Source organism: Saccopteryx bilineata, chromosome 10 (genome assembly GCF_036850765.1).
Source record: "Saccopteryx bilineata isolate mSacBil1 chromosome 10, mSacBil1_pri_phased_curated, whole genome shotgun sequence".
Taxonomy (NCBI): domain Eukaryota; kingdom Metazoa; phylum Chordata; class Mammalia; order Chiroptera; family Emballonuridae; genus Saccopteryx; species Saccopteryx bilineata.
This window is the reverse complement of record NC_089499.1, coordinates 65,901,060-65,922,371: the sequence shown is the minus strand read 5'-3', so window position 1 is coordinate 65,922,371 and position 21,312 is coordinate 65,901,060. Positions and strand designations below refer to the sequence as shown.

Here is a 21,312-nt window from a genome sequence, read left to right as displayed (position 1 = left end):
GTGCAGGCAGAAGTCATTGTTCCTTTGCTGAGCTCTACCACTGTAGGTGCAGGTTGGCACCAAGTCTGAGTTTCCGTGAACCTGGCTGACACCATTCACCCCACCCTGATGATACCCTGAGAATCTACCCTACCAACTTGCAGGCCCACCCAAGCTGCTTCCAGTAGCTTTTCCAGACAAATGGCCTATCTAGGTTCATCCTGTTGACTTTCCTAAAATCTCTCAAATATTCACAAATCCCAAACAAGCAGCATCTGACCTCAGCATACCCTGTACACTTGATAAGTGGCTCCAAGCTGGGCACTAGTAGTGGCCAACCTCAGTTCACAGCTCAGCCTCTCCCAAGCACCTCCAAGCCCAGCACAAGTAGCAACCATCTGCTGATCACCTTGTAGCTCCTATCAGGTGTCACCAAGCAGAACACAGGCAGCAGCTAATCTGGGCCTGTACCTTCTAAGAGGCCGCAGAGCCAGCACAACCAGTGGGCAGCTTCAGATCACAAAGAAGCACCACCATTCAACCACTTCCACAAACAACAAACTCAAAGCACAAACTTGACAGGCTCCAGAGACCCACTAAGGTAACTCTTGCTCCATAGGGTCAGCACCTGCACAACAGCTCCTCCATTCTAGTCATGGCCAGTCCTCACAACAAATAAGCGTGGGGAAGAATGGGAGGTCAACCCTTCCCATTGATATGCCAACATAGCAATCAAGGATCAACTACAACAAGAGGACACACACAACCCACACAAGGGACACGCCTGGAGCATCTGGCTCAGGTAACCAGGAAGACTGTACCACTGGGCCCCTCAGAATACCTACTACATAAGGCCACTCTACAGAGCTCATAAGACATAACAGTTCTACCTAATACATAGAAACAAACATAAGTAAGCAGCCAAAATGAGGAGACAAAGAAACATGTCCCAAATGAAAAACCAAAACAAAAACTCCAGAAAAAATAAAAACTAAACTAAATGGAAACAGGAATCTACAAGATACAGAGGCAAAGCATTGATTATAAATATGTTCAGTTATCTCAATGAGAACTTCAGCAAAGAGGTAGGAAACATAACAATATATAGAGAAAACTAAAAAAATCAGAAATGAAAAATACAATAACTGAAATGAAGAATACATTAAAGGAAATCAATAGTAGATTAAATGATTCAGAGGATCAAATCAGCTATTTGGAAAATAAGGTAGCAGAAAACACCCAGTTAGAACAGCAAAATGAAAAAAAATCAAAGAAAATGAAAATAATTTAAGGGACCTCTGGGACAACATCAAGCATAACAATATCTGCATTACAGAGGCACCAGAAGAAGAGAGAGAGCAAGAAATTGAAATTTTATTTGAACATATACTGACAGAAAATTTCCCTAATCTGCCAAGAAAATAGAAATACAAATTCAGGAAGCAGAAAGTCCCAAACAAGATGAATCTAAAGAGGCTCACACCCCACACATCAGAATTAAAATGCCAAAGGTTAATAATCCTTTGAGTAGTATGAACGTTCATGCACGATCTTGCACCTCCTGACCATCCAGAATACGATCAATTTATTTTAAAAATGTGTAAGGCAACATTAAAAAAGGGAAATGTATGTTCTTCTTGTTTCCATAAATTGGTTATCAAACAGACATGATTTTAAGTTAATAAAACTGGAACTTGAACTAATTTCATTTTTTGAAAAACACTCACTCCTGGGGGGTCAGTGAGCATGAAAACAACTCACTACTCAAAGGTTCAAAGCAAGCAGAGAGTCCTAAAAGCAGCAAGAGAAAAACAACTATTTACAAGGGAGCTCCTATAAGACTGTCAGCTGATTTCTCAACAAAAACTTTGCAGGTCAGAAGAAATTGGCACAGAATATTAAAAGTGATAAAAAGCTAGGACCTACAACCAAAATTACTCTGCACAGCAAAGCTATCATTTAGAAACAAAGAACAGATAATGAACTTTCCAGACAAGAAAAAGCTAAATGAGCCTGGCCAGGTGGTGGCGCAGTGGATAGAGCGCTGGACTGGGATGTGGAGGACCCAGGTTCGAGACCCCGAGGTTGCCAGCTTGAGCGCAGGCTCATCTGGTTTGAGCAAGGCTCACCAGATTGAGCCCAAGGTCGCTGGCTTGAGCAAGGGGTCACTCTGTCTATTGTAGACCCCCCCATCAAGGCACATATGAAAAATCAATCAATGAACAACTAAGGAACCTCAACAAAGAATTGATGTTTTTCATTTCTCTCCCTTCCTGTCTGTCCCTATCTGTCCCTCTTTCTGACTCTCTTTGTCCCTGCCACAAAAAAAAAAAAAAAAAGAAAAGAAAAAGGAAAGAAAAAGCTAATGAGTTCACCACGATCAAACCAGTATTACAAGAAATTTTAAAGGATATTCTATAAGAAAAAGAAAAAAATATGAATAATAAAATGATGATAATTACACATCTACCAACAATTACTTTAAATGAAAATGAATTAAATGCTCCAATCAAAAGACATATATACTTTGTAAAGTATATAATTATCTAATAATTACTATGCTTATACATCTGAAACAAATACAAAATAATACTGAATGTAAACTATAACTAATTTTTTTTAATATTTCTATTGGGGGGAACTCTTAGGTTTAAAAAAAGATACAGGGTAGCTGAATGGATTAAAAAAATAAGACCCTTACATATCTGTCTACAAGAGACTCACTTCAGATCCAAAGACACACAGAGACTGAAAGTAAAGGGATGGTCACAAGGATGTAAAACATTAATTTAAAAGTATATATGCAGCCCTGTGTTAACTGAAGCATTACAATAGCCAAGATATGGAAGCAACCCAAGTACCCACTACCAGACACGTGGATAAAAAGAGCTGCAGTACATATATACAATGGCCTACTGCTCAGCCAGAAGAAAGAGTGAAATCATTGCAAAAGCGTGGAGGGACCTAGAGGTTATTATGCTAAGTGAAAGAAGTCAGACATTGACAAATAGCATATGATCTCACTTACATATGGAATCTAAAAAACAAAATAAATGAACAAATAAAAATGAAACAAGAGTCATATATACAGAGAATAGGTTGCCAGAGAGGAGGAGGGTCAGGGGGCTGGGTGAAAAAGGGAAGGGGTAGGAAGTACAGATTGGTAGTTACAAATTAGTCACAGGGATGTAAAGTACAACAAAGGGAATACAGTTAATAATATTGTAATAACTATGTACAGTATGCCAGATGGGCCCTAGAAATATCAAGGGGAACACTTTGTGAAGTGTATGGTTATCTAACCACTATGCTATACACCTGAAACTAATACAAAATAATATTGAATGTAAACTGTAATTGAAAAAAAATAAAAAGTAAAAGCACGCATTGGACAGTTACTTCTTCAGTCCGTATGGTAGGCCAGACATTGTGTTTGAAGCTGAGAACAGCTAGGAATCGGGACTGACAAGGCCTGTGGCCTCGTGCAACACCTGCTCAAGCACATGCAGTGATCCAGAGATGCGACCTAGCACAGGCGGTCAGAACAGGCTTCATGGGAGAAATAACCTGTAAGCCTCGGACAGTAAAGGTGAGCAGGGCTTAGCCAGGCAGATGCACTGGGTGGAGGGTCAGGACCACAATGCTTGGGTTCTCCAGTGGCGAAGTCTCCAGCGCTACTTTTGATCAGAAAGATACGAGCAAACAGAAACACCAGACTGAAAGTAATCAATCTTCTGCCTTCTACAATGACTTTTAAAACTTAACTTGGGAACATTGGGACTTCCAAACCCCAATAAGGCCAAATATATTGAGTAATACAGAAATGAAAGAATGTCCTTATCCTCTGCTAAGTGTTTCCATGGTGCAAATGAACACAAACCCTTGCTTTTCTACCACTGACAGGGAGAAAGGAGTGGGCTGTTCACACTAAAATTGCTTTTCTAAGTTCCAGAAGAAAACAGTAGCAAGAGAAACAAGGCAGTTTGAAGTCACAGATCACAGCACTATTCCCTCTTAAAAGTTCGCCCACCTTCTCTTTCATAAATATCATAATTATCCCTCAAAAACAGAAAGTGAGTTTATTGTATTCTTTAACTCCATAAACACGTGAGGAAAGAGCACTCATATCAGATCAAGAAATCAGGTTTCCATCAGCACTGGATCACCACTTAGCGACTTAGCGGAGTGCCCTGGTCTATGGAGTGACAACAGTGGGTCCTTTATGACACTAGTATCTCATGAAGGGGTTCTCAGAATTGTGTGCTTACCAGAACCACCGGGAAAGCTTGTTACAGCAGGACCACTGGGCTCTATCCCCGCATTGCTGAGTCAGGAAGGTTGGGGTGAGGCCAGAAACATCCATTTCTACGAGGTGCCACTGCTGCTGCTGCGGGCTCAGGCGGCGGCTCACGGGGCCAGTGCTCCAGGCACTGCTCCCACTCCTCTACTGCTGTGCCCATGAGAAGCCTCTTTTCCTAACCAGGACCAGCTGCTCTGTCCGGGCATGGCCTCTTTCCGGGTTTCGTGCCCTACCTCAGGGGACCAGTGCCTTATCCTCGCTCCCTAGAATGTCCATTCTCGGGAAACCCTGTTCTCCAGCAGCCGTCCATGGTGTTTACTCTGACACCTGAATCATAAGTGGCTACCTCTGAGTGCCTTACAGCTGTCAGATTAAGACCCAGTTTTCAGCCTTGTTATGCAGGGTCCTCCTCATGTCTCCAGCCCCTCCCATGCTATCCTCACCCACCTGCCCTGTTCCCACTAACCACTTATAGCCACATGGGTCTTTCTTTCCCCCACAGCATACTGTCATTCCTGACTGAGAGGCTCAGCCCTCATCACTCCTCTGACTGGGAAGTTCTTCCTCCAGCTCCGTGCTGATGGAGCTCATTCTTAACCTTTAGATCTGAATTCAAAAGCCATCTTCTACATGAAGGCTTTCCTGACTGAACTACCTAAGTGGCCTTCCCAATGTGTGCCATATACTATACGCTTCATGCGTTTTCATTGTGTGTCTATATTGCTCCTTCATTTCCATTTACTCTCTTGGCGTCCCTTTATTTGAGCGGGATCTGTCTCAGCTCTATTTACAGCACTCGGCTGTCACACAGTAGGGATGCCATGTGCTGGATGAATGAATGACCAGAGCAAATTATCCTGTGCTGTGACTCAATTTAAAAACTAATAAAAAGGAAACTCCTATAACTATAAGCTATATTGTAACTAGTTACAGAACCCAGAGTGATTTGCCATGGCATGTGACAAGACTGATGTCACCGGAGTGATGCAGCTCTGCCAGGCTTTTAGGCATCAGCACTGAGGCGGGGTGAGGGCTGGAAGGTATTCGACCCTGTACAGTAGAATACCTCCAAGAGGCCCACCTTAGGCTGCACAAACCATTTCATATAATTTCTGCAAGGTTGTAGCCTACCTAACCCTTGACGTCCTGAACTTCTAATGTCCCTCTGCTCCTGCCAGGTGTGAGGGAAAGCAGGTCCTAGAGTTTGCAAGCTGAGCTCCTCTACCGTGGACAACTCTGAAAAACCAGTTTTAAGTCACATATGTTAACCACAGTTTGTAAATGTGTCACAGGTGTTTGACTATAAAGGGGACAAAGTCTTTGAACAGAGCCTGCTTCTATTACATCACTGTGTGTGCTCCATACCACACCTAAAAGCTAACAAAATCCCTTCCATGCTATATGGCAACCAGGACAGGGAATGCTGCATAGTTTTGCAGGGGCATCCTATATGCTCAAAAATGCTCACGCCTTTACAAAAAAATTGTTAAAATAGAATTTTAACACACTTACCATGAAAGCTGATGCTAGCCACTGGAAAGGCAATCAAGTGACTTGAGTCGCCCCTGGCAGTTCAGAGTGACAGTAAACACTCTTCCCAGGCAGCCAGAGCACTGGGAGAGGGCGTGAACAAATATTCAAAGTGTCCCATACCAAATGACTTTTCTATAATTATTTTCTAAAAATTATTAAAATGCACTAAGCTTTTTAGCAGCCTGGTGGGATGAAATCTGTGCCAATTATGGTTCAGACAGTAATTTACTTGCTGAGTGGTCTCAGAAATGCCCCCCAAGCCGAAACACACTGTGAGGAGGTGTAACTGGCTCAGGCGACTCCGGTTCCTTCCCAGGCCACACGCCCTCCAAGTCTGTGGATGTTTCTGGACTTGCATCTCGGATGCACAGACACGAAGGGTGTGCCCACCTCTGCCCTGTTCATCATAAAACCAACACCACGAGCACGGCCATCCTTTATCAGAAGCCATGGTGTGTGGTGGCTATACTCTTTATTTATTGTAACTATTCAAATAAAGTTATTTTTCCATGTACGGCAGGAGAGCGAGTTGATGTAATAATTACCTGTTACTCTTGACAAGTAAGGTAATTAATGTAGCAAAATACCACTGTAATGTGTGTAAATTTAGACCACCATAATTAAAGCACCCGTCTGTTCAACAAACTGTTCAATTAAGAAAAAATATTGATGGTGTACATCTCTTGAAATTTAGAAAACGTATGGAATAAATGAATCTCCCTTGGTTGACATCCATTTCTATAATGCTTTCTTAGTAGGCAACATCCAAAAAGGGTTATATTGGAGTAACTTCCACTAAAAAACCAAAGTATTTTTGTACATATGCTATTAAGACAACTGTCTCTTGTGGAAATATTTTATTTAGCCTTTTCATTTCTTAAAGTATATACCTGTCAAAAAAATGAACTCAAGGAGTACCTGAACCCCAAAATTATATAGCAAGTAGCAAAAAGCTGAGAAGTTATTAGTGCATAACTATCTAACTAACAGGCTATTGTCAAGTATCATAACCTGAAAGTAGCATTATCTACTTGCCAATTTTAAAGAGCTGGAGATACTAAACACAGCACAGGCTGCCCAGGTATTCCCTGCACAGAGACTGATATCAAAGTTGGCTTCACTATTCTTTTACTCTGGTTTTCCTATGTCTACAGGTCATTTTCATATTCAAAGGTTAACATGTTAAACAAGAATGCCATCTGGTCCTTCACTCAAAGCAAAATGATCTCCTGGCTAATATGCTCTGCAAAACCTCCAGCCATGTCGAGAGTCAAATGCCCAAAGTATATAATTAGTTAACCCAGAACTACCGTAAGACTGAGAGGAAAAGACTCAACAGTTACCTGACCTAGGGAAAGCTATTACCTCTAAATTTGTTCACACACACATGCACAAGTACACACATGTGTGCATGCGCACATGAGCATGCATGCACACACATGCATACACATATACAAGAGGTGGTGGGTAACTGCAGGAGAAGTGGGGAACTGGCCAGGGGCCCTCATAATTTGGAGGTTAAGGAAATCCCCACGGGTTTTTTTTCTTAATTCTTCAACTCAGACAAATTCAGAGGAAGACACAAGTTGACCTGAGGAAAGAAACAGCTGAAATTCAGACATACTAAACCCTGTGACATGGGAAAGAAATGGCATATGATTTCAGTATCATTTAATCATATATACATTTGTTTTTATATTTCCATATAGCATATTATACCTTGGGAGATATAAAAATCTAGAAAGAAGCAAACTAAAAGACAACTTCAAGTGAATTCTTAGCGCTTATTATTCTCAAAATAAGTCCTGAATGTTCTATGTCTGAGAACTTGGCTGTATCCCCAAGTAAAGAATAAAACGTACAAGGAGACATTCTAGACTGAAACATGCTGAGAAAATGAAATGGTTTCTCCAACTAAAATACTTTGATTTCACATTTGGAAGTAATAATGATGTCATTAGAGGACCAGGATGAAGAAATCTCTGCTCCTGCTGTTGACAAAAACACGGCTGGAATGTCCTAGCAGGAAAGGCCTTCTGGAAGAGCAGCCTGGACACAGGTTCCACGGCCCCTGGAACAGGAACTTTTCAAAATAAATTTCATTATTATTATTTTCTTTTACCTCTCAAAATTTGAAAAGATGCTAAATCTATTTACAGAAGGGACAGGAGACAAAAAAGGGACACGAGCTGGGGGTCTGACACAAGACTCATGCACTGCAAGCTAAAATTTCTGGTACTCAAACACTGCACGGACCATTCAAAGAACAAAGGAAAGTCAGCCTGCTCCTGGGTGAGCTTAGTGGGATGAGTTCACAAGCACTTACTTATTTATGTAATTTCAAAGACTACATGAGATGGCATGCATGCCCTATGTAATGTTACAAACTGTCACAAAACTGCTTCACATTGGTTTGACCATTTTGTCCTCACAAACCACTGAGGTAAGATTAATTACATCTTGTAGATAAGTAAACTAGGCCCAGAGAAGCAGCTAACTGGCATGATGACAGAGATCCCAAAAGCTACTGTACTACATAATTTGTTTTCTTTGGAATGAGATATGTCCTTTGGCCCCAACAAATCAATATACAGAGAATATTTGAATGATATGTTCCCTTTAGTACTTATAGTTGTGACTCATGTCTTAAAACTTGTACCTTCAAATGCCAGCCATACTGGTTAATATGTTCCACAGCAATAGTGGTGTGAGTTGTTAAGTAAGAACCCAAGTTGTAAAAGAAAGAGGTCTGGTTCCAAATTCTGGTTAGCTGTTTGTAAAAACACCAACCTGGAACTTGTGACACTATGCACCCAAAAGAGCTTAAGTAGTCAGTTGTATTTAGAATTTGCTTTACCCCAAAAGAGGGCTCAAGGAAAACACCACCACCATCTTCAACATCCTATACTTTATACAAATTAGTCCTTGGTTTAATTTTCTTTCAATCGTTTCCTCTTGACCCTTCAATGGCATCACATTGTGGTCTGCTTTCATCACATGAAATCCTAGGGTGACGTTTCAGGTCACATCCATTCTCCAGATGCAGAAGCTGATACAAGAAACTGAGAGAGGTGACGCGTCGGGAAGGAAAGGAGGCAAAGAAGTATCTAACAACATCTGTCACATTTATTCATCTTTCATGTATAGAAATTTGAAAGTGAGACAAATGTAGAATAGGCTCCTCATCCTTTCTCATTCTCAAAATTAATAAAAATTGAAAAAAAACTAACTGGCAAACGGGTGAGCAGGTGCAAATAAATTAATGTTAAGGTGTTAAAACGTGTGAGTCAATGTTTCCTGGGTTTAAGCAATTTTAAAAGTTTTCGGTGCCCACAAAGACTCAAGTTACCCAAATTCTGGTCTTTTATGAACTACACGTATACTGCTTTTTTACATAATAGAAAATTATTTTAATCTAGACATCAAAAACTGTGGAAAATGAGACGGATACTTAAAGTATTATTGACTCCTGAGTTAAATGTCTTCTACTGTATGTTTAACTCCAGTTTAGGCATCCAGAAAAACAATAATAATTTGAAATGCTTTTTATTTAATTAGGTATATAAATATCGCATAGGGATATTATTTTTACATACCATGCACTGTATTCAGAACTATCTTGGCATAATCCCACTTACCCCAAAGCATCTAATAAATTGAAATACAGACAGTCCCTGATTTATGATGGCTCGACTTCATGAGTTTTGGACTTTACAGTGGTGCCACAGCAATATTCATTCAATAGAAACCTTACTTCAGATTTTGAATTTTGATCTTTTCACAGGCTGGCAATACTCTTGTGGTGCTGAGCATCATAATATAGGTTCTTGTTAGATGATTTTGCCCACCTAAGGCAAAGGTGAGTGTTCTGAGCACACTTAAGGTGGGCTGGGCTAAGCTACGATGTGTAGTAGGTTGGGCATTCAAAATGCTTCTGAACTGAACGATATTTTTAGTTTATTAGGGATGTAACCCCATTGCAACTTGAGGAACATCTGTATTTTCAGTTCCTACAGTGAGGTTGGTGCCTCTTCACCTCCATCTTCACAGAGAAAACTGAGGCTTTGAAAGATTAGATAACTTCCCCAAGGTCACAAAGTTACCAAGTAGCGTGGCCAGATTTGAAACAGATCTCTTTCTAACTTGAGTAATTACTCAACAACTAAGGACCACACTTTAGCACATATCAGCTAAAACTCCTGGTGTCGGATTTCCTGGTTCACCTTGACACTGGACAGTAAAGCAACTTGAGAAAACAACTTGTTTTTTTTGTTTTTTTTTTTGTTTTTTGTTTTTTGTATTTTTCTGAAGCTGGAAATGGGGAGAGACAGTCAGACAGACTCCCGCATGCGCCTGACCAGGATCTAACTGGCACGCCCACCAGGGGGCGACGCTCTGCCCACCAGGGGGCGATGCTCTGCCCATCCGGGGTGTCGCTCTGTCAAGACCAGAGCCACTCTAGCGCCTGGGGCAGAGGCCAAGGAGCCATCCCCAGCGCCCGGGCCATCTTTGCTCCAATGGAGCCTCGCTGCGGGAGGGGAAGAGAGAGACAGAGAGGAAGGAGAAGGGGAGGGGTGGAGAAGCAGATGGGCGCTTCTCCTGTGTGTCCTGGTCGGGAATCGAACCCGGGACTTCTGCACGCCAGGCCGACACTCTACCACTGAGCCAACCGGCCAGGGCTGAAAACAACTTGGTTTTAAGAAACTTGTTTTGAAATAAAAATCATTTTCTGTGCTGACAACGTGAAGACTGATTATTTTTCAGGTTATAGTAAGAATTACAACACCTTATGAGTGCTACATACAAATGTTTCCCCAGAATTTGGTAATTTTTGAATATTATAAAACAAAACAAAAACATTGTTAACATCTAAATTCTTGTATCCCCAAGACTTCTAGTTTGAGATGAAGCCACACTGGTCTTGGTTGTCCAATACAGAATTTTGTCAAGAAATAACTCAAGGATTTCTGTCCAAATTGTACACAAAGTTGAATCAATGCAGGCCAAGAACAAAGCTTATATCTGAGGTTTAGCACTGAATTTACCACCACAAAGGGACAGAAAGTAGTCGGGTAGAGAGACACTATCCTGGGTCACTGACTTGGTCCTTTTGCCAGAGGAGGGGGACTGCTAACGTTGCAAGCGTCTGGGACACAGTGAGGCAAGGCACAAACACCATGGCAGCCGCCATGGAGAGAGCGGAGTGGGCACCACACCCTGTGATGTTATTAGAAACTTGAATGAGGATAATGGATTGGCTAAAAAAAATAGTCAACTTTTTGCCAACTTCTCATCTCAGAAGTTCTCTTCTTCTTTCAGATATTTACTCCCTCCTCAAAAACAGACACTCTTTCATCCCCTCCTCCTCATCACTGATCTTGGCGGTTCCCAGCTTTGGGTTGAAAATCCTCCCTTCGTTCATGTGCTGTTTGTATCTCGATTCTCATGTCGTCTGTGTGGTGAGGAGGACTGGATCGAACAAATAGACAAAGGCCACATTACTAGAGTTCTAGACGCAAAACCTCTGATGGTTTTAGATGGTGCAGACAAACTAAACCACATTGAGCTGCATATTAGAAAGCTGTTCTCTCTCCAAATCCATTCCAACCCTTCTAATTACATCAAGGACAGAGCCTCATCTGGGTGCTGCTCTGACACCTAGTACATGCTAACGTCCACTTTTACCAAGAACATCGACAAAAAAAGCACCTCCCCAGCTCAATGCCTTAGACAGAAGTAGGCCACAATATACAGAGAGAGATTTCTATCAGGGGTGAGCATGTTATGACTGTGGGCACACTTGGCTGCTGCTGACTTTTGTAGAGCCCATGAGCCAAGGATGATTCTCTGTTTTTAAATGTTGAGGGGAAAAAAATAAAAAAGAAGGATATTTCGTGACATGAAAAAAGATTTCTCTATCCATAAGTAAAGTTTATTGAGACACAGCCTGCCACCCATTCATTTATGTATTATTTTTTTTCTTATTTGGGCTTACAATGGAAAAGGTGAGTAGCAAGAAAAACTGTATGGTCTGAGTAGCTGAAATATTTAGTTCCTGGTCCTTTACAAAACCAGTGTGGCAGCTCCTATGTATACCATCATTGTGCCTTCATAGTATTAAGTTACCATGGAGCTCTGGCACCTGACACTACTTCTTATTTTGAGGGATAATGTAAAATCTCCCTTTTTAAATAAACCGATTTACATTCTAACAAATCAGGGGACTTAAGGAGAAATAGAAACAAATAAAGTATGGGTAGTATTTAGATCAAAATCAGGCAAAACAAAAGCAAAATTATGAAGAACGCCTGGGAATGGTGAAGTTTGAAAAGTATTAAACCAATTGCTTCTCAGCCTTTTGGCTAAGATCAAGTGAAGTAATAAACCAAGGAGACAGCACAGGCAGGGAGGGGTGGGACACAGACTGAAGGCTGTGTAAATAAGACAGATGGACACGGCAATCGGCCTTCTGAGGTCAGGGCGGAGTCTGAAGGGTGGACCCCGAGTGGGCAGGAGGGCAGGCAGGCTACCCAAGAACATCAGGTTGGCCACCCTCTCCACAAGGTTCTGACTTCACCTCCACAAGACCCTGACACACTGGCCAAGAACTCCCAGTCTGGCAATCAGTGAGACAGTCAGTCCAAAACAACCAACACTGTGTGAGTCAGGTAAGACAACAGCAAGAAACCAAGGGACTCTGCATGAGTCTAGGCCAAGTGCTTCACACCAAACACTACTTTGTGCCGACAACATACCCAGTATGACTGAAGCAGGTTTACATATCTTCACTCTGATGGAAAAGTTCCCAAAATGCACTGGGCACAAAAGGCTTCCCGCATCTTAGAGTAAGTTCACATTACCATTGCCAACCCTTACACTCCTCAATGCTTGATATGTGTAAAGTTTATTGTCTAACAACAAAGTTTCCTCAACTGTCTGACTATATTTTTAGAAATTTCCTTTTGCGAAACAATCTTACATCATTGTGTGCCTCTCACTCCTCTAATTGGATACGCACCTCTTCGGCGGCCTCTCGACTAAACAGTTTGCCCCCAGACAGAATTGTTTTTTGCAGGTTGCACTAACAACAATTTCTGTTGTTGAGTCATAGACACTACTGTAGTGGTGTTAAAATTCATCATCTTTTTCTTTCCATATGATTAGTGTTTTTACAAAATGCTTGTAAAACTTAAAATTTTACCCTATCTTTTTTTTAAAAAAAGCCTTGAAATGCTGAATTTTAAATTTTGGAAATAAGACTAGTACAAATGAATGTTATTTTTTTCACATCTGCACAGTATTTCAGCTGGTCATCACTTCTTAGATGAATTACCATTAGTTTTATCTACTATTGACTCAGAAGCCTGAGAGAAGGTCCTCCTTTTTTTTAAAACCACAATGAACTACTATTATTGAATCCTAAGCATGCCAACCAACACAGACACTGAGTTCCAGAAGACTCTACTAGGTAATACTTATTTGTTAAATATTATCTCACGTAGAATATTTACCAAATTGCCAATCAGAGCTCACAGATTGAAATATTTATGGCTGAAAGCCAAGGAACTTCATAGTTTGGTTAACCCCAGAAGACTTATCTCATGCAAATGAATGTATTAACTCTAGTCCTTTTGAAACATTAAAAAAAACAAAACACCCCAGCTCAATGAAGTGCACATGTGAAGTACATCCATCGTGTGCTTTCCTCCAAACCCCTCCCAAGTAGTGCCACTAGGCAGGTAGTGAAGGCTGATCAGCCCACTGCAGTGGTGGAAAAGATCACTAAGGAGCTGCAATTAACACACCCCGGCTCCCTGGCCATCAGGATGGTACAATGTGCTGGAAACCAGTTCAATTACAGTTCCAGGGATTTTTTTTCTGAAAATTTTAAGAGTCCTTTTCCTCTTTTCTGTTTGTCATGTTCAAGGAAATCTATAACCCAGCAGTTGCCAGGACCCCTCCAATGATGGCAAACAGGGCCAGTCTGCAGATGGCCACTCCATGGAAAACTGAGCTGAGAGCAGGGTGGGTCAGGGCTCTTCTGCAGTGTCCCAAAGAAGGCCTGGCCAGTGCGCTGTGCAAACCTGCCCAACCTGCACGTTCTGTTAGCCACAACCAAATTCACTCTAACTTTAATACTGAAAAACTCCACTCCTCTATTTCCTAAAACCCTGGGATTCTAGGACCCTCGGCTTTGGGAATAACTGCTCTGGTGATAAATAGAATTTATACATTTACAGGGTATGAGAATGTGTGAAATAACCAATAAGTGTGTGTTTCAAAGTGGATAAACATTTTTCAGAGTTTTTGTAATTCCAGACCTGGCCCAGCACTGTGCAAACTGCAAAGTAACATCAGGAACTGCCTGATTATAAGATAGCGGTGGGTGAAGCCAGCTTCAAGGGCCTCACTGAAGGCAAACCTGTATCAAAAAGCACCATTTAACTATGTAATTAACCTCCGTAATTTCCGGGGTAACGGAGAAAATTCATTATCATAGAAGAGTTGCTTTAAATATAGCATATGAAGTGGTAAACTTTACAAGGAAGATTAAATGAGCCAAAAGAAGAAGAAAAGGAAGGAGAAGGAGGAGAAATGAAGAAGAAGAAGGAGGAGGAAGAAGAGGAGGAGAGGAGGAGGAGAAGAAGAAGGAGAAAGAGAAAGGAGAAAGAGGAAAACCCACAAAGAAAATTCTGTCAATATTTCTAGAAACTAGGTATTCATAAGGTTGAGATTTGGGGGGTTTGCTCAGGATTCAGAGGAGAGAGACTGTTGGCCTAGTATAAGAAAATACTTTTATCATTGAGAAAATGCTGGCGTTTAGGGCCTGTACTTTGAAGTCCTCTGTGCAACTCAAGACACAGCCTACTTGGGTTGGGCAGAGAGCAGAAGCGAAGAATTGAGCCTGCTGGGCAAGGCCACAACTGGACTCAAACCTGAGTATGTCTCTCTATGCCCAGTAGTCTTAGTTGTTGCTACATTGCGGGGTGGCGGGGGGGGGGGCAGTGTCTGTGCATTTGCACAGGTGAAAAGACCATTTTGCCAGTCAGCAGCTTATTTGTGATGGGTGGCTTGAGAACTGGAAAGCAGGGCCCCAGGAGCCAGCCTGCAAGGAGATAGCAAACAGAAAGAGAAAGCTAAATTACTGTTTTTAAGAAATATAAGCAGGTAACAAAAGCAGAGAAATGAGAAGAAAAAGATAACAGAGAAGACAGGACAAGTTAAGCCATTTGGAGGTTGTCATGTATGTTGAAAGCCATCCAAGGGCAAATTCAGAGCAGGCAAATATATAGGGTGGGCAAGAGCAGGTCTACAGTTGTATGTGAAACCAATTATTTTTGTGTTACTATATATTATTGCATTATTTTCTATATGAACAACTTTTGCCTTACTCTGAATATTTTAAAAACAGGCTGTTGAATATTTGATTCTTAATTTCTTGGAAGCAAATGTCCCTGAACGTCAGTGCCCCATATGAGCTGTGTATGTGGAAATTATAGAGAGCTGATTTCCAACTCTGAGAGAAGAGAATAGCAATGAGAAGACAGAATATCGCAAGTTCTTTAACCAAAATCAATCATGAAAATAAAGCCTCCAGGAATGCTCATTGGAATTCCCATGGGGAATAAGATAAAGGATCTAGCCAATTTTATTAGAATCTCAAAAGTCAGGGTGACCTCAGTTGATAAATGACTTCTCAAACCATTATCACAAAGCCTTCAGTAACATGGCCAACTAAAGACTCCCAGGGGAAACATGAAGGATATCCAACATTGACACTGGTATGAAGACCTGCGGAATTTGGTTAAGTCTATTTTCTTAACATGAGTATCACCACCTGTGAAGGAGTCACACGAGTTTCACAGCACGGGTATATGAGTACTGGGTGGCACTGAAGGTTTTTAAGGTATTTCAAATCATTATAATCCTCTGGTAAGTATTCATGTAGAAGCTTAAGTCTACTAACATGGGAGGGCAATTTTGTAAGGTGACATTTTATAAGACCCTGAAAGGAAATCGCCTAGTGGCATCTTAAAAAAAACAAAAAACAAAATAACACCACCTCATTCTCCAATCAGTAACACAAAATGGACTTGAGCAAAAACGCAGCATTTCTCTGGCTGTTGGGGGGGAAACATAAAGACCTGGAAATCGTCGCCGTTAACCTTACTAGTAGTGAGGAAAAGGCACAGGGCAGGAGGTGAAAGCACCGCTCCGCAGCCTGGCACCAGCACAGACAAGCAGAGCAGTGCGCCTCCTGTGTGCACCCAGCAGGCACACGGAGGAAAAGCACCACCCTCACGAAGAGTTAGCACATGTAGTGACCACACTCTTATTCCATATTTCACAACATAATGGTAATCTTGCTGAATTCTGTGAAATCCTATTATAGATCATTTAGCATTTACTACAGCATTTAAAACAGCCAGGCTTCTGTGTTGGAATGAATTTTGGTGGGGGTGGGGGAATATAAAATTCTATGTGTGGTCTGAACCTCACACACTCTACCAATAAACTGTGTCTTCCCTCCACCGCTCTCAGCTTGCAGCCCATAAAGCAGAACCCCAGCCCCTACCCCATTAGCCACTTGGGGAAACTGAGTCTGAGCCTACCCTTCTCTCCCCCACGCCCCGCTCACTAACCAAGGTGGGAAAGGCTTCCAAATACACATATGTGGGCTTAAGGGAACACCAGTGCTCATGACACAGAAACGAATACACACAGGGATACATATGAATGTATATGGGAATACATATATAAATATGTACATGAATATGTATACAAATATGAATATGGATAGGTATGTGTCTAAATCATGGCCCACAAATCTGTCGTCTTCAAAGTGAGGAAAAATTTTTCTTTATCTCCTAAGGCTGATTTATTTCCTGGTCTCTTCCCTAGCGACTTCTCTCCCTTCACTAAATCTACTGGCCCCTTTCTCTAGAGTCACTTGCTTGGCTTCAAATCCAGGCTTCGAACCCAAACCGCGTCCCAACCTCATGCTCAATGTGCACTTCATCATCTTCCAGAAAGACTCTACCTACACCTAAAATGACATCCAGACCTCTGCTCATCGCTTCCCAACCTAGCCTCTCTCTTGTTCCAGAAACACGTGCTGGGGACACCGACCTGCTTCTCCCAGTCATATGTCTCTTTCACACAAAGTCCAGTACATGAAACTTGAAGATTTTTTACCGCTCCATCATCACATATCAAATTACTTCGACTACCCTACTGAAGTATTGGACGGGGGCTCTTCGGAAACATCACAATTTCTTCTAATTTGGGCTCTTCACTACATTCTATGAAATAATGACAGATAAACTACCCTGGAGCCCAGCTTAGACTAGGAGACCCCTGTGCTCATAAAAACCCTAGTTGTGCCCATTGGTAGTGCAGTCAGAATCCTCGAAAGGCTGGTATTTGAGTTACAGAACCAATTTGCAATCATAGCTGCATGACACTGCTTTGTGCCAGTGGTAGGATCCCATACCCATTCCAAGACTCAGTTTCTTCACCTGTATAGTAATTGATAGAAAGTGCTAGTACCCCTTCCCTGAATGTTATTAGGAATAAAGCATAATAAATCACTATGCTCGATGCCTTGCCCATAGTAAATGTTCTCTGCTACTATTAATATTAATTAATGTTATGAAAGAAATTCCTTGTTTTTGAGCCTTAATTTGAAGTCCTCTGTAGTCAGGTCAGGTACCTTTCCATCTCATTTTTTTTCTCTTCCAAGCCAAAGGGAATTATTCTTTGTTCTCCTCAAGTTCCAAGCTTTTTGTTCTTTGTTGTGTGTTCACTCTGTTCCCGTGAGCCAGAAAACCATCTCTCTTTTCCTAGCCCAAATATCTGAAGTTTACATCTTCAGTAAGCTGTAGCTTAAATTCCACACAGGGGTAAAAAAAAAAGAAAGAAAGAAAATATCTCACTTCTCTTAACACTTTATTCCTAAAACAGCATTTGAGTATGAACTTTTATTTCCTCAAAACTGCTTGTGGTGATTTTAAGCACTTCCTGAGCCCTCAGTTTCCCAGCAGTGATGGGGTGAGGCTGGAGGGTTCCACGTGGCCACCTCACGCCCCATGCAGCTCCCTTAACGCCCAAGTCCAAATTGGCTTACGGACACCAGTAGTCAGTAAACACATCACCTTTTTTGGTTAACTTAATATTGATATAGTAATTGAAACAAGTAGTGATTATATATCTAAAGTTATATTTTTCTTTTCCCATTTAAGTAAGGTTTTCAGATGCTTTAAATAAACCATCGTAAGAACAAGTGTTAGCTGTCAGTGAACCCACTTCATACTTAAGTGACTTCACATTGCTTGGAATCTGTCTCTTGAAGTCATTAGGTTTATTCCACAGAGATGGATAAACTTCTATAGTACTGTATGAATAATGCACACCAATTTTCAAAAGTGTCGTATGCATCTGTAAATGCATACGTATAAATTCAATAATCACATCACGTCATCTTCAAATGGTATTTATTAAAGATACAGATGCTCGTGCTGCGGGACAGACACAAAGCCACTGTTCCATCCAGCTGCTGTTCGCTTCAATATCTAATGTTTTCTAAGAGAATTGGAGATTTTATGCTATTGAAAGTTTGTAACTGTCAAAACAAGAAACTGACTTGGTAATAATCAGAGGTTTATAATGCCAATAGCAAAACAATGCCAGAACATACAGTAAGAAGAAAAATTGTGTCAATATTTCCACCTGAAAGTCTGTTTCTATACATTTTCTACATATCCAGCTTATTCAAAGGGATGGAAAGTAAAAACCCTTGGCTGTAATGTAGCCAACACAGCCAGTGAATTTCCTTTTCTAACTTTATTTTTTTAATGTCCTGTAGACTCATCATAAATCATTTCCAATGTAATTCTCTTGCTTCCCAATTTTAACTGTCAGCCTTATTTAAAGAATTGCCTCTATATTTAACAGATTCCATATCCATTCTGAGGAGCTAGTAAGCTAAAAAAGAGTGTGTTGTTCTAAAATGCATCATTCAACTGCCTGACTTTTTAAGCAGCTTAAATGTTAAACATCCCAATCGTCTTACCTAGCAGTGATTCGAAAACGACATCTAGGACTTTCCAGTAATAAAATAAAATCACAGTTCAGTGCAGGTTTGACAGTTTTCACTTCTAGATTTCAGGTGAAATGCTTTTTATAAAGGTATATTCTCTAAACCCACCCCAAACATGCATCCCTTTATCAACAACAAAAAACATAAGTAGTTAACACTCTTTCTTTCAATGTGTAGTCAGATATGCAGTTTAATTAACACTGACATTTTTTTAAACCTATAGACTATTAGGCCTTTCATTAAAATAAAAAATTAAAGTTTCCTAAAGCATAAGGTAACAGTCAACACTTAGTTGCTTTCAAGGGTCCTGCAGGGAGAAAAGGGAAGAAGAAAAACCTGCCCGTGGAGTTACAACAAATTAACAGCATATAATAAAAATGCCATAAACACACGGCACACATAACAGTCTAATCAAGTCTGCAAGATGGGCAGATATAAATGATCAACTGCCACTATCCTTGAGAAGAAAAGAGAGATTCTGTCCCCTGATGTTCATCACCGCTCACATTCTGACACTGGAGTGATTTTTACAGTAATACACTGCTCCATGTAGAGTGGCCTTTTCACTTCCTATTTTATTTTCTGAAAAATCAAGGAAACAAATTTGTTAGTAGAGCCACTTTTTAATTAAAGGTGTGGCTTTGGGAAATATTAGTAAAGGTTCTCAGAATCTTCATCTCTATGAATAGAACAAGAAGTAACAACGAGAGCTCTGCGGTGCAGCACCACTCATCCTGCCCCAGCACAAAGCCGACTTCTCGGGGCAGCTGCCTGGTCTCCCTACTGGTGCTCCCAGCCCACGGGGCCTCCAGCCAGCGCGGAGCACACGCTAAGTGTGCACAGTGTAGGTATACATTTCTGCATACAGGAAATGGAGGGAAACTGCAGCTTGCCTAAAAGGCAGCTTCTACGGCAGAAAAAGGCCTGGATGACTTCCATGAGAGGCACAACTTCCCTCTGACAAAGACTACCACCTTGACAGGTGGCTGGTCTGAGTCTGCCTTGCTCTTACAGCTAAGATTCTCCAAACAAAACCCCTGTGACAAGGAGAAAGGATTAATACGCTGACATGTAAAAAGATAAAAACTAAAACATTTTAAAAGCTGAAGAGGTTCAAATGAACAAACTCCTACTTGTTACTCACAGGAAAAACAAAGGGCTTTCAGAAGCATCTCCTCAGAGAGGTGTAATAGAATATGAGTAAATTATAACAATTAAAAACCATTAAAGATAAGAGTAATTGAGAATACCTGTTTGGGTAACAATGACTTTCTTGAATTCCTTGTAACAGAGGGTCTATTTTTAATCACTCTTTTTTTTTTTTTGCAAAAACTTGCATAATTTAACAATAATTGCAGATTTTTAATTTTCATGCATCCACAAGAACATAAAGTGAAAACCATAAATTATATACTAACTCCAGCTGTTAAATGTTGGCATTCTGTCTTTAAAAAAAAAAGTTCAGAAATCTGTTTCCTTAAACCACGGAAATGTGGGAAGGCCATCCTGCCAGTGGCCTCTCCAGCAGCAGCAGCTCATGCTGCGGTTTCTGGCCGAGGCAACAAACTCTACCAACAGAGAAGCTGCTGCCAACTCAAATACTGTTTGCTTTCGCACCCAAGAACAAACTGTGTGCACGGCAGAGGCACTCGAGGGCTGGCGCAGCTGCGGAGGACGAGGATGGGAGGAAGGTGCGCGGTATCAGAGCTCCTGTGAACTGGTTCTTGCGTTCCTATCAGCAAGTCAGCATCCCGGAAAACACCGCTGCCTCCTCCAGGCCCAGCAGCCCAGGCAGTACCTGCTGTAATTCAAAACCTCCTTTTTCCAAGTCTACAGCCAAGAGCCTTTTCAGAAAAAGAAGAGGGAAAAAATCCTCTGACAAATAAAACACAGATTCCTTCGGTGAGGGTCTAAGGGTCAGGGAGGTTCGGGGTTACATGGAGTAATGAGAAATGTCCAGATCTCAGTGCAACAGGCAACCATTTTCTCTGTAAACAGGCAACACAGAGGAAGTGTTCCTGCAGCCTTGTAAACCAAAGGCACACAGCCCTGCCAAAGCAAACAGTACTATGCAGGGTCCTCCTGCTCGGAACACCCTCCAGGTTGCCTCTGTAGCCCCCTCAGGCACAGATGTCACTAAGGATGCACCAGCAAGAGTCAAGAATTCTACAGGAAGAGCCAACAACCCAAGTCTCCAAAGAGTAAAAGGTTTATTCCACGGTCACTTTTCTTTCTACTTTCAAGTAAACAAAAGCTGACTTCTGTGTGGGATTAAACTATTTAAGCCCCAGATGAAAAAATAATCAAATAGGAAAGATTTTATTTTCCCTTTCTTTTGCCCGGACTGCTTTGAAATAATAGTTTAAATTATTGCACAATTGGCCAATATGGTTAATTTCAT

General features: G+C 41.2%; 1 protein-coding gene across 13 annotated transcripts in view; it reads right to left on the bottom strand.

Moving 5' to 3' along the window:
• FOXP1 (forkhead box P1) overlaps positions 1–21,312 on the bottom strand; it is a 671,570-nt gene that overhangs the window by 442,094 nt on the left and 208,164 nt on the right. Inside the window, exon 1 of one of the 13 annotated variants that reach the window (XM_066245810.1) lies at positions 5,411–5,428. The exons of the other annotated variants lie outside the window; for them this stretch is intronic. The gene's annotated coding sequence lies outside the window, so the exon portion shown is untranslated. Of the gene's footprint in view, positions 1–5,410; positions 5,429–21,312 lie in introns of those variants that run through there. 13 annotated transcript variants of the gene reach the window in all.